General features: G+C 40.0%; 1 protein-coding gene and 1 long non-coding RNA gene across 2 annotated transcripts in view; both read left to right on the top strand.

Annotated features, from left to right (window-relative positions):
* LOC309482910 (uncharacterized protein) overlaps positions 1–16385 on the top strand; it is a 402133-nt gene that overhangs the window by 53830 nt on the left and 331918 nt on the right. The gene's annotated exons all lie outside the window — the stretch shown is intronic.
* LOC309482441 lies at positions 9556–11023 on the top strand. Its single transcript, XR_014200285.1, has 3 exons — positions 9556–9698; positions 9784–9842; positions 10028–11023. It is a non-coding gene; the product is annotated as an uncharacterized lncRNA (long non-coding RNA).

Genomic DNA, 16385 nt, shown 5'->3' with positions numbered 1-16385 from the left:
TCAATATAAATATTGTAATTATAAATAATTCTAAAATATTTTTTTCTGCCATAATTATTAATAACCGCCATTTTGCAGAAATAGCATTTACAGAATGGCGTTAAAGTGTTAAAATATTGGTAATTCTAGCTTCGCGCTCATAGTTTTGATTAGAATACATCACATCCGGTCGACCGGTCGCATACGGTCTAGCCGCAGAAGTTCAGATATTTCAACGCATCCGAAGCTCAAATCGGATCCGAAATTTACGCATATAATCGGAACTCCACGCAGCTCCCGTACTACTGTCCATTGGAAATGAATGACTTCCGGTCCGACGTCTGTCGTTTGACGTGGGCAGTGGAAAGGCGGCTTATGAGATAATTTCGGATCCGATTTGAGCTTTGGATGCGTTGAAATATCTGAACATCTGCGGCTAGACCGTATGCCGGTCGACCGGATGTGGTGTATTCTAATCAAAACTATGAGCGTGAAGATAGAATTACCAATATTTTAACACTTAAACATCATTATGTAAACGCTATTTATGTAAAATGTCGATTATTAATAATTATGTCAGAAAAAAAGATTTTATAATAATTAAAGGGGTGGTAAAACACGATTTCACTTTTCTAACTTTAGTTAGTGTGTAATGTTGCTGTTTGAGCATAAACAACATCTGCAAAGTTACAACTTTCAAAGTTTAAAGCAAAGGGAGATATTTGCTTTTAAAGAAATCAATTTCTAAGAACTACAAAAAACGGCCAGTAGAGACTACACGACATTCCTGCGGGCTTGCTGACATCACTAAGCCCAATATTTACATAAACCCCTCCTCCGATGAAGGATTCGCACAACGGCTAGTCCTGAAAGATGGAGCAGTTCCAACTTTAAAAACAGAAACTGTTTACGGGCCACAACCTGTAAGTATGATTTATTTTTCGTCGTTGAGTTTTCCTGTAATAGTTCGTATTGTTAATTGTACGTTGTAGCAAGGAAGTAAATGAAGGACAACGCTGTTTGGCTCCACAAACCAGTTTGTTAAATGCTAACGTTAATTCATACTTATCCGACAAACATATCACCAGCGCAGCGAACTTGGAATGTTCGTGGTTGTTGTCGTTTATGTGATCAGTGTAAATTATTCTTTGATTATAGCTTTTATGTATTGTTTATCTACATGCTTGTTTATCTACAGGCATGCTAAACATGGTTTTGTGTTTGATTTGGCTAATGTTGTAAAGCCAATGTTTAGTGTTCGTATTGGATTAATAGTTCTGGCGACAGATATTTAGCTACAATCGTTCTAAATATACAAAAGTAACAGTGTCATATAGCGATCTGCAGTCTTAAAAAACATACCTTTCTGAAACGTCCTTTAACAGCCGTTCTTGAACAGGTTCTGCTCGATCCTCTCCACTAACATTCTCTGGGTCTGATTCGGGCTCAAACTGGTATGGCAATATTGACGCCGTTGTTTACTGAAGCACAAACTACCGGTAAAGATAAGGGGGGGTGACGTTTCCGAACAACGTGCACTTGGCGGTTAGCGAATCACAACACACTGGGCCAGCTAACCAATCTGAGCCCATTGCGTATTTTGAAGGGGGGGGGCTTCATAGAACGCGGAAATCATCCGACCGTTTTTACAAGGAGGGACAGAGCAGTGTAGAATAATGGTTAAATATGTGAAAAATAATGCAAATTTTTAAAAACGAAGCATGAACACATGTTACAGTGCACCCCACAAACACAATCAAGCCTTCGAAAAAAGGCGTTTTACCACCCCTTTAAATCAATATTTATATTGATTAGCTCTATAAAATCTACTATGTTTTTATTTTAGATGTATTGTGGGTAATTTGTTTTTTGTGGATATATTCATGCATGCATTACATTCATTAAAATCATTAATTTTACCATTGTGAATAGCCGAGGGTAACGGTTGCGTCATGACCGATTTCAAAGTTCCGTGTGACTGACACCAGGGGGCGAAATGCGACAATGGTATGCGAATGTCGTGTGCAGTGGAAAGGCGGCTTGAGAGTCAAATCTTCTGACACTGCCAGAATTTCGTCTGAGGGAAAATATGATCACAACGGCATTGTAAAACTAACGATCAAAGACTTCAGATTTTAGCCTTGAATCAGAGGATTCTTTTAGGATTTGCAAATTTTGTCTCAGACAATTATGGCCAAAATCGTACAGTGTGCACCCGGCTTAAGAGACACCTGGCTTAAAGGGTTTGTTCACTCAAAAAGGAAAATTCATCATTTATTCCCCCTCATGTAATTCCAAACAAATAAGACTTTCATTCATCTTTGAACACAAATGAAGATATCTTCTGGCCATCCATTGAAAGTCCTTGTATCCAAAACTTTTGCACATCAGAAAGTATAAAAAATACTTTGTAATATTAATCAATATGAATTAAGCAGTTTAATCTCTTAAGATCTTACATGATAAATGCCATCACATAGAGAATCTTTCACCTAGATATCATATAGAGACTGTGTCTGTTCCCGAATTAGGACATACAAAAAACTCCTAAACACATTCAAGGGTAACATTTTTCTTGATGTTCAACAAATAAAAAACAGATATAATACAGATGAACAAATGATAAAGCTCGGGTTGCTGAATATTCGATCCCTTACTTCAAAAGCACTCATTGTTAATGATATGATTACAGATTATAACCTAGATGTGCTGTGTTTGACAGAAACCTGGCCAAAACCAGACAATTATATTACTTTAAATGAGTCCACCCCGCAAGATTACTGTTATAAAAATGAACCTCGTCTGAAAGGCAAAGGGGGAGGTGTTGCTGTAATTTATAGTAATATCTTCAGAATTACTGAGAAGTCTTGTTTTAAATATAATTATTTTGAAGTGTTGTTGCTAAATGTAACACTATCTAGTGTAAATGATAAATCACGTTTAACATTTGTGCTGGCTACTGTATACAGGCCACCAGGGCACCATAAAGACTTTATCAAAGAATTTGCTGATTTTCTATCAGAGTTAGTACTGGCTGCAGATAAAGTCCTAATTGTTGGTGATTTTAATATAAATGTAAATAACGAAAAAGATGCATTGGGATTGGCATTTAAAGACATTCTTAACTCTATTGGAGTTAGACAACACGTGTCAGGACCTACTCATTCTCGTAATCATACTCTAGATCTAATATTATCACATGGAATCAATGTTGATGCCGTTGAAATTCTGCAGCAGAGCGATGACATCTCAGATCATTATTTAGTCTCGTGTAAACTTAATTTAGCCAAGGCTGCAAAGTCGACTCCGTGTTACAAATATGTTAGACCTATCACTTCTGCCCCTAAAGATTGCTTTATTAATGATCTTCTTGATCAGTTTCATCATCTCAGCTTCCCAGATAGCTTAGAAGAACTAGAGGTATTTCGCATTTCATGGAAAGAGAGCTCGATTGCATACAGAGAGGCCTTAATAGCTGCTAGATCTGCTTATTTTTCAAACCTATTAGAAGAAAATAAACAAAACCCTAGGTATTTATTTGAAATAGTGGCTAAACTAACTGTAATGGGAGATTTTTGATTTTCATTACTTACTTTGATTTTCATTAACATACACTAGATTGACTTCTATGTGTGCTGCTGACTATGTGATGTAATGATTGATGTGGAACTTCTGTGAGGCAGGAGAAGAGGGGGAGACTCTGAGGCCCAGACCCCTAAGATCAAAGGGTGTCCAATTTAGGACTTGCAGACTGTAAGTTAAGCTAAACTAAAGTTCAGTGTATAATAGGATCACTGGTGGAGTGTCTTATCCATCTATGGAGTGTTTAGAGAACCTTGAAGATAACAGTATAAAGACTGGCCTGCCTCTCTCTCCTGGTCGCACTTGTTCCACAGACTGTACTTGTGACTTCTGTGTGGCAACTGGGCCTTCTTGCAAGAATAAATTACTTTTTAATGATCATTTGATTCCAGACTATCTCTTACGCCAAAGATGATTGTTTAGGTGAAAAACTGCCACAACACTAACGAAAAATAAATCTTCAACCCCAGACGTTTCCAAGCAGCACAGCAGTAATGACTTTATGAACTTCTTTACTAACAAGATTGAAAATATCAGGGAGAAAATTATAACTATGCAACCGTCTACTACAGTATCACATCAGGCAGTGCATTGTAGTCTCCTTGAAGAAAAATTTGATTCATTCATTGCTATAGGAGAGGAAGAATTTACTAAACTAGATAAATCATCTAAATCGACAACATGTACTGTATGTTAGACCCTATACCGACTAAGCTACTGAAAGAGATGCTTCCAGAGGTCATAGATCCTCTTCTTAATATCATTAATTCATCTTTGTCACTAGGATATGTACCGAAAACTTTTAAGCTGGCTATGATTAAACCGCTTGTCAAAAAAACGCAACTTGATCCTACAGAATTAGTCAATTACAGGCCGATCTCGAATCTACCTTTTCTGTCAAAGATACTAGAAAAGGCAGTATCCTCACAACTATGTTCCTTTTTAGAAAGAAATGATATCTGCGAGGATTTCCAGTCAGGATTTAGTCACAAATTATTTGCTCCTATCATCCGATCGTGGTTGTATCTCGCTATTAGTGTTACTCGATCTTAGTGCTACATTTGACACTATCGACCACAACATTCTTATAAATAGACTCGAAAATTATGTTGGCATTAGTGGAATTGCATTAGCATGGTTTAAATCATACTTATCTGACCGTTATCAGCTTGTAGCAGTAAATGAAGAGATGTCTTATCGATCACAAGTTCAGTATGGCGTACCACAAGGCTTAGTTCTAGGACCATTGCTGTTCACTCTGTACATGCTACCCTTGGGAGATATCATTAGGAAGCATGGCATTAGTTTCCACTGTTATGCTGATGATACTCAGCTCTATATTTCTTCACGCCCAGACGAAACTTACCAATTCACAAAATTAACGGAATGCATAGCTGCTATAAAAAAATAACCTAGAATACTGTCTAACACTTGATGACTGCTCTGTTAAGTCTTCATTGTTGGTTAGGAACCTGGGTGTGCTCTTTGATACCAATCTTTCATTTGAAAGACACGTGTCTAGTATCTGTAAAACCGCATTTTTCCATCTTAAAAATATATCTAAATTACGTCATATGCTCTCATTGACAAATGCGGAACAATTAGTTCATGCGTTCATGACATCAAGGCTAGATTATTGTAATGCTCTAATGGGTGGTTGCCCTGCACGCTTAATAAACAAATTACAGCTGGTCCAAAATGCAGCAGCTCAAGTTCTTGCCAGAACCAGGAAGAATGACCATATTAGCCCTGTTCTGTCAACACTGCATTGGCTCCCTATTAAACATCGTATATATTTTAAAATGTTGCTGATTACTTACAAAGCACTAAATGGTTTAGCTCCACAGTACTTGAGCGAGCTCTTAACGCATTATAGTCCTTCACGTCTATTGCAATCTCAAAATTCCGGCCAGTTGATAATACCCAGAATATCAAAATCGACTGCTGGCGGTAGATCCTTCTCCTATATAGCACCAAAACTTTGGAACAGTCTTCCTACCCTGTCCGGGAAGCAGACACACTCTGTCAGTTCAAAGCTAGACTAAAAACACATCTCTTTGACCTTGCATACACATAACACATTATAGACTTCTATAATTCCATATTAGGCTGCATAGATTAGGCCAGCCGGAACCGGGAACACTTCCCATAAATCCTAATGTACTCATTACATCATAAGAAGAATGGCGTCTACGCTAATATTAGTCTCTCTGTTTATACCGAGGTTTACCGCAGTCCGTCGGATCCAGGCCGTATCCAGATCTGAAGAAGGACCAGCGCCTGGACGTGACGACAATGCAGTCCTGAAGTGTCAACAAGACTCTCCGTTTCCAGAAGTGAGGTGGACCTCGGCCGTATCCAGATCAGATGGTGGATCTGCATCTGGACCTAACCATGATGCATCCTGAAGTGCCAGCCTCATCAGCCCTGTGAAGGCCTCATCGACATGACCAATTTGACTTCTGACCTGTAACGCTGCCTGGATCATAATCATACACTGTTCGCTCGTTGGCCAGAGGAGAACTGGCCCCCGACTGAGCCTGAGTTCTCCCAAGGTTTTTTTCTCCATTCTGTCACCTGATGGGAGTTTTGGTTCCTTGCCACTGTTGCCTTGGCTTTTGGCTTGCTTAGTTGGGGACATTTAATATTCAACAATATTATTGATCTGCCTTATTATGGGTGGACGATGATGCAATTTTCTTCTAGAAACAAACTTTGTTGTATTATTTTCATGTTATCAATGTGAAGCTGCTTTGATACAATCTGTATTGTAAAAAGCGCTATATAAATAAAGGTGACTTGACTTGACTATTATTAATTTTAAGGCCAGACAAGTAGTATGTTAAGGGTTGATTTGTAGGGAAGGACTACACGCCTGCGCACATATATTGAAACGCACATACCTATAGACTGAACTCGTAATACGCATGTGCACGCCATCGGCGTTCTCACTAGTTCACGTTTTTGAAGTTTGCGCAGAAAGAACTTAAGAGTTTTCTGTTAAAATGGTGTCGTGTTAGTGGCCCCTAAGTTAATAACTAATGATCGTTGCGACGGAAGTGAATCAATCAAACTTACTTTAGCCGGACAATAACTTTATTCTAGAGCTGCTATAAAGCCAAAACACTTTACTTTAATTTCCTATTATCAATGTAAAGCTGCTTTGGAACAATCTACATTGTTAAAAGCGCTATATAAATGAAGATGACTTGACCTGACTTGACTTCCTCCAAAATCATTTATAATGGTCAAGAACTTTGTCCTTCGAACGTTCCATAAAAAAAAAAAAAAAAACATTTTGTAGTTTGAGTGACAGATACAATACGAATATAATACAATCAGCAATGGCAAGCAAGTTTCTGAAGTATTGAAATTAGGGTGGTAAGCACCAAGCCACTTTCTTTATCCCCAAGGTTGTTTTCCTGCACTGATACCATCAGCATGCTGGGCCAGTCTCAAGACAGATTAATGTGTCATTGGACAGGAACAGTCTTTTATCAGACGTCTACAATACCTGTCTGGACCAACCAAAATATCGTCAATGAACACCCACACTGCACACGACAAATCTCAAATTCGCTTAGTCTTTCTCTCTTTCTTGGGCAGACTAGCTCTCTAGCAATTCTAAATGCAAGGCCGTTTGCACTGTAGATCCTTGAAACATAATGTGTGTGTAAAAACCACAGAAGGAACAAAGTGACCCTGGCTGCTTAAGGCCCATCTTGTGTAATGGAACTGAAGCATATGAGGAAAAATATTAGGATTTTCCATTTAGTCAGAATGAAAATTTCAGTGCCTGGTGAGGATCCTATTGTGAGATTAAGTAAATAGTGGTATTATATTTGTTTTTCCATTGGACCATACTTTGATAGCAATTACTATTGAGGTGAAGGAGAAGGCTAACAGATAGCTCTCTTCAGGTACATTAGAACTTTTTGAGTCAGTGCAAAACAGACTGGCTGCACTAGTGGTGCATCCGATTGATAGAGATGTATAAAGGCAATTAAAGGTAGGGTAGGCAATTTGTTTTATAAACACCTTTTTGTTATGCTGGTTGAAACTCTCTTCACATCCTGACAGCAATCAATAATATAAGTGGTCTAAATATTAAAACATGTACACATATATTTTGTGGAAGTCTCAGGACCAAAAATGTTCTTCAAATGTTCTACCTACCGGTCAGCATATGTATTTTCATACCTTCATGCACCTGCCCGTGCAGACATCACACATCCTCACCACATTCAATGAGGCTACGCAGAGTTAAACAGATTGCTAACCAAAACAACAAGCTTATGCTTTCACACCATGTCATAACCATAATTACAAGACTTTTGGAGGAGGCGTGGCTATGGAGACACTCTTGTGCTTTCTCTGTAGCCCCTCTGACATTGCCTACCCTACCTTTAAGAGATCCTGGTTACATTTCTCAAAAGCATTGTAGATCATTGAACTAAGTAGATCATTGAACCATTGGCACCAATGGTCTCTATGATCAACTTTGCTCATGATGCTTTTGAGGAATGCAGCCCTGGCCTTTTATGAACAGTTTCCTTCCAACTCTACAAAGGAATTGAAAGCAGATTGAAAGCATTTAAAGCATCTTGTTTAACAATAAAAACGTGGAATTAGATTTTTTTTTAACTCAAAATATTAGTTTAAAGTTTAATTTAAAAAAGCAACATTTTGAGCAAAAAGCTGAGAAAATCTAATTTTTGTCAAAGACTACATTCATAACGGATTCAGAGCGATGATCAAAACACAGATGGAGTAGTTCGAGTCCATTAACACCCCTAATGCTTAACAGTCCTATAGCTCATCCTGGGTCGACATTTTATTCAGTAACATTAGGCAGTTTTGATTTATATGTGGTTTAATGTTGATGATTGCATTATTTCACATATGCATCTGCTTACATAAGCTATGGCTTGTTTCTGCTTCTTCTTTGCCTGTTTTTTGATCTTCAGATTCAGTACTTTTTCAGAAGATGTGTAATAGGGCCTACTGTATAACAGTGAAAACACGGAAAGCCTGAAATTTCCAGCAATGGCGGGGAAGCGTTGTCTCACAAATTATTGAAATTATTGAAATTTCTGTTAATTGCGGGGAAAGAGTTAAATTGTCTGCTTGTATTTATTTATGTTTGACCTTACATCAGAGAAAACATTCATGAAACATTTTTCTTGAGTTGTTTCTGTGGAATAAGTCATGTTCTTCTTACATCAGGAAAGAGGGTGGAGGAGGGATAGTGCACAAATGTAATCTGATCATCCCAGCATGTCGCCTCCGGCTGCCTTTAGGGGGGAGGACGGTTAGTATTTTGATCAGGATGCTGAAATCTCTACTTTGACACTTAACCTGGAAGCACAAAAGATCAATGGGCCTCCTGACACCACTTCTTAAGGAACACTGACCCAATTCTCACCCTGTTCGTTTTATCTGCATCAAAGGGTTGGAGCCTAGTGTGAATGAGAGCATTTTACAACAAATTAAAGCTCTCATTGTGATATTTTCCAGGACAAAAAGAAACAACTGAAACGATTAGGCAAAATATAATCCATAAAATAGCCACAAGAATAAAAAGTGAAAGACCTAATGGTAAATTATGGTGCCAAAATGATGTAAGTGCACTCGAATGCATCAAACAATTTAGCAATTTAACATTTGGCCCTTAAAATGACCATTACTCCTTTGTATTCCTCCTAGACCAGGAATACTGGTGCCTGATATATGTTTGGGCCATGTAATATTCTAATTAACATATTTGCATGATAGATAAGTGATTACAAGTACAATTATATATTAAAGCATGTAACCGGCAGAGTAGTCGCTGTCTGGTTGAAGTTTGTCCCTCTGCAGCTACGGTAGCCCCCTGACGTCACCCAGCTAGCCGTGAGTGGCTAAACAACTCATTTGCGTCTAGGCAGTTTCTATAAAACAGTCTGCACTGTCCAGATATATTTTCAGTCTTGTTACTGCTTGGGTATGTGGTTCTCCTGTGCAACGAAGGTATGGTAAATGTTTATATGATGTAGCAGGCTAAGCATTTATATTGTATCTAATACTGGGCTATTGGAAAATAGGTGTTTGACTGATTGCCAGACGCTTCCGGGTAATCGTGCTGTGTATTACTGAAGGTATTATTTGTGCATTTTACTGTTAATCACAATGTGGGTGTCATTGTTGGGACATATGCATTTTAATGAGCACATTTGCGCACAGGTCTTGGGCAAAGCACCCGCCGGGTAGCTGTACCGCAATTAAGCAGCAACATCAAGAAGGTAAATGTTTATTGTTTATTGTGTTGCGAGTAGATCCAGTGTGTTAGGATTAAAAGCTTTGAACACATGTAAAATGAGTCTGATTGTGTTGCCCTGACGTAATGCATGGCTGTGTTTTATTGTCAACTCTTACAGTAATATAAATGTATTTAATGAATATGCTGTGTGTAACAACTGTTATGTAGGATTGTGAAGACTGCCGCAAAGGGCTGTTTCTCCACTGTGTCAGTTCGTATGTCAACATTGAGGTAAAAGAAAATAATGTTTTTATGAAATGTTTGCGATGCTACGTGACTATTTGTGCATGTGTATATCAAGCACTAATTTTAATGATTTTGTGCCTGCAGGCAGATTGCTCCTGCTGTTTTGCCTTGCCTAAATTAAGTTTTATATATATCTTTTCTTTTCTTTATTGTGGTTATTTTGCCGTAGCCTCCGTCTAATGCTCTGTTTGACTGATGTGGTATTGGCTGTTCTAGTAGTGTATAGTTTTACATTCTCTATCCACTCTGCTAGTGATAACTTTCTTGTCCTTTTCTTCCTTTTTCTAGAGTACTAGAGTAGCTGCTCACAAGAGAGGTTCCTGGTTCCGTCCTCGCGCACTGCACCACGTATTGTAGTGAGAAACTGCACTTCACAATATTGATTGAATCATTGGCTTGTAGTGGTTTGTGTGTGTGTGTGTGTGTGTGTGTGTGTGTGTGTGTGTGTGTGTGTGTGTGTGTGTGTGTGTGTGTGTGTGTGTGTGTGTGTGTGTGTGTGTGTGTGTGTGTGTGTGTGTGTGTGAATGCATGTGATCGTGGGCACCAGATTCCAGAACACGGGCGGTGAACGTCACGCGTATCCCGGACAGGTAACCTGCCTTGACAGTGAATCAGTATTTTCCAGTTAAATTGTTAATTGTATTGTCCCTTGTAACAGCCAATACCAGGTCTGGCCTCTCACTTTAGTACTGTGCCTCTAGTATGACGGTGTGGCTCTTTTAATTATACCATTGTACAATAAAGTTTTGTTATTATTTTTCTACTGAAAGCACGTCTCTGTCTAGTTCATCTTTAGTGTATTTCTACGAACCTGCTTGCCTTAAGATTAGGTATTTAGCAGTTAAGGAGCAAAGTATATCCTGGTGTGAGAGGCACCAGGTGGCGTAGTCAAGAACCTTTAAACCCAGATCTGGTCAAAATTCCATAAGGTCACAAAAGCAATTGGTTACAAGCATATTTATGTGAAAAATAAGTAAAATTTCCCTTAAGGCGAGACACTACAGGTGAATAGGGTAACATTTTTAACTAGCAGATATCACCATGAAACTTTCCCAGTTGATTGTCTACATTAAGATGAGAAAAAAAATGTATTACAAGTTTTCTGTAATTTAATGTTTAAATATGCAAATTAGGCATTATCTAATTAAATATGTGCTTATTTGCATATATATATATATAAAAATAAAAATAAACAAAATCTGAGTATTGGATAAAGCCAGGTTCAAAATAATTAGTTCATTGTGTTCACATATTAGATGGGAAAACAATTACGGTGTATGTGATGACAGGGTGCAGGGTGCTCCAGCAATCGCGGAGCAGCGGGATGATTTAGAACGCCAACTTTTGTTGAATTTATGAGAAATCTACAGACACAAAACAAAGTGTAGTAAAATAAAGACCTAAATGTGTATTTCAGACTCTTTTTCCCCACAAGTCTGAAAGAAGACATGTTATTGAAGACAAATATCCCCAAATCTGAAAAAAAACCCAATGCTTTTGCCTGCCGTGTCTCGCCTTAAGTAATTACATATTTCTCCTTTCTCATATCGTTTTGTCCAGTGTTGGTGGTTTCTGTGGTTCATAACCATTCTTTTGATTCCAATAAAGAATAAATTCATTAGAAATGTGTGGTACTGTCAAATTAGTCAAAACAGGGCTGCCACGTGAAGGCACGTGCTGATTGTCTGAACCCGTATAGAATCACACCAATTCATTGGCTGATGGCGCGGGCGCCTCCTCAGTGGTGCAACTTGAGAGCGGAATGACGTGGACAAAACTTTGGTGACATAACCAGGTCTAGGCCATAGAAACACCTTCACAAGACCTGGGGAAAACTCCATACAAGTCTCACTCACAGAAAGAGCCTGCAGATCCCCCATGCGCTTGAGAGAGGCCAACACTAACAAAAGTGCCACCTTGAGCGTAAGAATCCGGTCCGGAGCTGACTCCAAGGGTTCAAAGGAAGGCTCTAATAGCCCCTCCAGAACAACTGATAAATCCCAGGTGGGGACACTAATAGGACGTGCAGGCCTCAAGTGTCTAACCCGAATGGCAGCGATAGCTGACATAAACTCTCAAGGTAGTTGCAGCCACTCCAGCCACACATTTATCCTGCAGGAATTCCAGCAATGAACCGACCGGGCAGCTGACAGGGTCCACTGCATGAGCCGAACACCAAGACTCAAAAACCTTGCACTTAGAGAAATACAGCAGTCTAGTAGAAGGCGCACGAGCGTTATCAATGGTCTCACAAACATCAGCGGGAAGACCAGACGCCACTGTCGCTAGCGATTGCCTCTTATCGCCCACAGCCTCCATATCTCGGGTCAAGGATGCCAATTCCTGCCCTGGAGCTGAGACAGCAGATCTCTCCTGATAGGAATCTGCCAAGGGGACTCCTCCACCAGGGAGCTCAGTTCCGAGAACCACGTCTGGGATGGCCAGAATGGGGCTACCAGAAGGAGGCGGATCCCACACTCCCTCACTCTGCAAAGGACTGCAGGGATTCGCTTGACCGGAGGGAATACATACAGTCTCAACTCCAGCCACGGATGAGCGAGGGCATCTATCCACAGAGGTGTCGGATGAGCTGAGACAGGGAAAACCATAGGGGGTACTGTGTCGAGCTCTGCGACGCAAAGAGGTCCGCCTCGCCAAACATGCTCCAAATTAGAGCCACTGTTTAGCAGTACAACATCCATTCCCCCGACTTGAGCTTCTGTCTCGACAGAAAGTCTGCTGCGATGGTCAGGTCCCCTGGAACGTGAACTGCTCTCAGCGAAAGAAACCTGTCTTGAGCCCAAAAGAGGAGGCGGTGCGCATGCCTGTTGAGGGTGCGCGACCACGAGCCCCCCTGGCGATTTACATGGGACACCATTGCCATGTTGTCCGTCCTGACAATGACATGAGTCCATCAGGGCCGGGAGAAATTGATCCAGGGCCAGAGAGATAGTTTGCAACTTGAGGCAATTTATGTGCCACGAGAGAAGCTCGCCCGTCCAAACATCGTACGCTGGTCTGCCCTCGAAGACCGCACCCTAACAAGTCAAAGAGACGTCCGTCGTGACAACCTGCCAACGGCAAACTACACCCATCTTGACCCCCTGAAGTAAAAAGGGGGAGTCTTTCCACCTCCAAAGAGCGTGAAGGCAACTGCGCGACACTCTCAGCAGGCGGAAGGCAGACCAAGAAGGGCGGATGCCCCTGAGTTTCAACCAGCACAGGAATGGTCTCATATGAGGGAGACCCAAGGGCAGCACAGGAGAGGCTGCTGCCATGAGGCCCAGAAGCCTGCGACATATGCCCACAGCTACATGATGGCCGAGCCTGAAACGGGCCAGGCACGCACGGAGACTGGAAACTCGAGCAGGGGCCAGACGGGCCTGCGTCGAGAGAGAATCGAGTTGGACACCCAGGAAAGTGGTCTGCTGAGAAGGAGTTAAGACATTCTTCTGAGCATTCAACCTGAGACCAAGAGACCGGAGGTGGTGGAGAATGACGTCCCTGTGACGAAACACCAACTCTCTGGAATGAGCCAGAATGAGCTAGTCGTCTAGATAATTTAGTACACGGATGCCCTGGAGCCTCAAGGGGGCCAGAGCTGCATCCATGCACTTGGAGAATGTCCGCGGAGCCAAAGCTGGACCAAATGAAAGGACCCGATACTGATACGCCTTTCCCCCAAAGGCGTATCTAACCTGAGGTTTAGCATAATGCCACCTTTATACTCAAAAACATCTATAGAGGATGTATTACATATGTATTACCTTATTCAAATTGAAATGAGTGACCATTTTAGAGGGTTCACACACAGGCCTCTGTTTGGGCTAATTCAGAGTTGTTTATGATCAAAGTTATACAACTCCAATTTAAGTTACTTTTGGGTGCAATCATTTTTACATTGAATGTCAAGTCTGTGTTTTAGCAAAAAAAAAAGGGTATGTGTCCAAAAACACGTACTGAGTAGTTACATGACATAGGCTAAATCATTTACATCTCTGGTTCACCCAAAACAAAGATAAAACCTTACAGTTATCTCACAAAATCATGTAAGTATGTAATCATGTCAGTGCAATTTAGACAAGTCCAATGGATTTATAGACCCAGAAAACATGGGGTTAGACACCAAGATTACAAGGCTAGGTCAAATAATGAAGGAGTTAGGATATTTTAAGGGCTTCCTGCCCATCTTGGACGCCATCTTGAAAATTACACCTTTCTAGTGGTCAAACTTTGGTAAACTTTTAGTATGTTATTAAGGACACCTAATGCTAAAAAAACAGCTGCGAAACCTTTTGTTAGAATTTTTTTAGGGTTAGGTGTTTTTTTTTTTTCATATATGCAGCCGCCTAATAAGTAACTTGGCAACTACAAGTCAACTTATTCTACTAACCTGAACCCTAAAACCTAACCATAACCTACCAGTCTACTGACAGTCTACTGACAGTCTACTAATGCTCTAATGAGAGTTAGTTGACATGTAGTTGCGAAGTTACTTATAGTAAGTAGAATGTCTAAAGTGGAGCAATAAAGTGGAACCAGGTATGGTCAGGATTATGTTTAGTCTTTTCATTCATTTGTCTATGTTTCTCAGCAAAAACAGTTTTCAACATAATAATAATAAATGTTTTTTTGAGCAGCAAATCATCATATTAGAATTAGACACATAATACTGGAGCAATTTTGCTGAAAAATCAGCTTTGTCATCACAAGAATAAATTACATATTTTAAAATGTATTTAATTAGAACAAAATTATTGTGTAAAATAAATGAAATTGTAAGTTGAATATTACTACTGTATTTTGATTAAATAAATGCAGCATTGGTGAGCATAAGAGACTTCTGACAAAAAAATAGTTTTTAATGTTTCCAAACTTTTGACATGTTGGATTACAATCCACATTCTGACAGAATAACCGACCCTCAAAAACGAGATTTTTTTTTAATAATGGACTGTTACCTACAGAACGTCTGCTCACTGGATGAATTTATGAGAACTTCTTAAACAGCTCTTCTGTAGGGGAATGGACGACATTCTTGGACAGATGCTGCTGTTGATGGAGGATCACTGTCCCTTCGTCAAGTTCATTGATTACGCCTTGTGGGTGTGTGGATTCTCCCTCACCCACCATCTCTCTACCCGCTCCAGACAGGACTCATCATCCCAGCCCGGGATGATCCAGAGATCCTCTGCCGTGGACCCAGTGACAAAGTCCGAGCCTGGCACAGAACAAGAGCCCAAGCTATAGCGCCTGCCACAGACCACAAGGCATCGAAAACACTTTTAATAATTAATTAACAATATCTCCATGCACGCTATAACAACTAATATTGCCCAACAACTAATCTTCCCTTTGGAGAAGAACTTGGTTCATAACTACAAACACAATTAAAAAGTAAATTGAGTGATTAATAATCAATATCTAACCTAATGAAAAATAACAGTTGTAATTGAGTTTCTGAAATAGGTAAACCTCAGTATGTGCAAACCACGTGTATGACTGTGAGTGTGTATCAACATTGTTATGAAATATTTCATCTCTGTGTGGAGCTTTTTGTTATTACTTCCACTAATGGAGGCCTGTGGGTGCTAGCAATGAGAAAACATCCCGCTCGAGTTCCTGCCCGGGAAAACCCACAGCTGTCTGCATCAGTCTTTCTCTTGCCTCCCTCCCTTCCTTCATTTATTTATTTTTTGCTGTGGGTGGGTGGTTCTACAGTTGAAATTAAACATAGTTATTTTCTGAAAGAGAGAGGTGTGTGTGAGGGGGTCAGGTAAGGGTGTGTGTAGCGAGAAAGGTGTTATACATACTTTTGCTGGCTTGACACAGGATTTAAGTGCTGCTCCATGAGTTTTTAAACAGGTGGGACTTCATAAATGGTTTAGTATATCTGACATAAGGTACTGTTCTCAGAATACACTTATAATCAGTTATTCTAAGAACAAAAAGGGCTGATATATTTTGACCTGTACTGAAATTTGCTCCAAACACCCCCAAAACACAAAAAACACACAAACAACAACAACAACACAATGACATTTAAAGGGGTCAAATCATGGAGAATAGGATATTTCTTGCTCTTTCGAAATAAAAGAGTTTCATGTACTATGTAGTCATAGGGCCCTATTTTAACGATCTGAAATGCAAGTGTCAAGCGCAAAGCGCAAGTAACTTTGTGGGCGGGTCTCGGCGCTGTTGCTATTTTCCCGGCGGGATAAATGACTCTTGCGCCAGGCGCAAATCTAAAATGGGTTGGTCTGAAATAGCTTCATTATTC

Source organism: Leuciscus leuciscus (genome assembly GCF_965113295.1).
Source record: "Leuciscus leuciscus genome assembly, chromosome: 19".
Taxonomy (NCBI): domain Eukaryota; kingdom Metazoa; phylum Chordata; class Actinopteri; order Cypriniformes; family Leuciscidae; genus Leuciscus; species Leuciscus leuciscus.
This window is presented reverse-complemented; position numbering and strand designations above follow the sequence as displayed.